The following is a 332-nucleotide window of genomic DNA, read 5'->3' as shown; positions in this document are numbered from 1 at the left end:
ATCTGAGGATATAAATTCAAGGCAAAAAAATAACTAAGAGAACTAAGAATAAATTCAAAAAAAGAGAAACTAAAAAACATGTGATACTTCCAGAATACAAAACGAAATTTACAAATATGTCGATAACAAAAAATAAACGAGTGTTCTAAAATTTTTGTTAACCAGATGGTAGGCTTTGGTTATAAAAGTGATGTATATATTGACTAAAGATTAAGATCACATATTCCACTATGGTGTTCGTATTGTATCACCAATAAGAATTAAACGCATATATTAAAAATTATTTTAAAAAATCATTAAATTAATAATAAATAAAAAGTTAAATAACACAT

Source organism: Arachis ipaensis, chromosome B03, assembly GCF_000816755.2.
Source record: "Arachis ipaensis cultivar K30076 chromosome B03, Araip1.1, whole genome shotgun sequence".
NCBI lineage: Eukaryota > Viridiplantae > Streptophyta > Magnoliopsida > Fabales > Fabaceae > Arachis > Arachis ipaensis.
The sequence above is the reverse complement of the archived record's forward strand: the minus strand, read 5'-3'. Positions refer to the sequence as shown.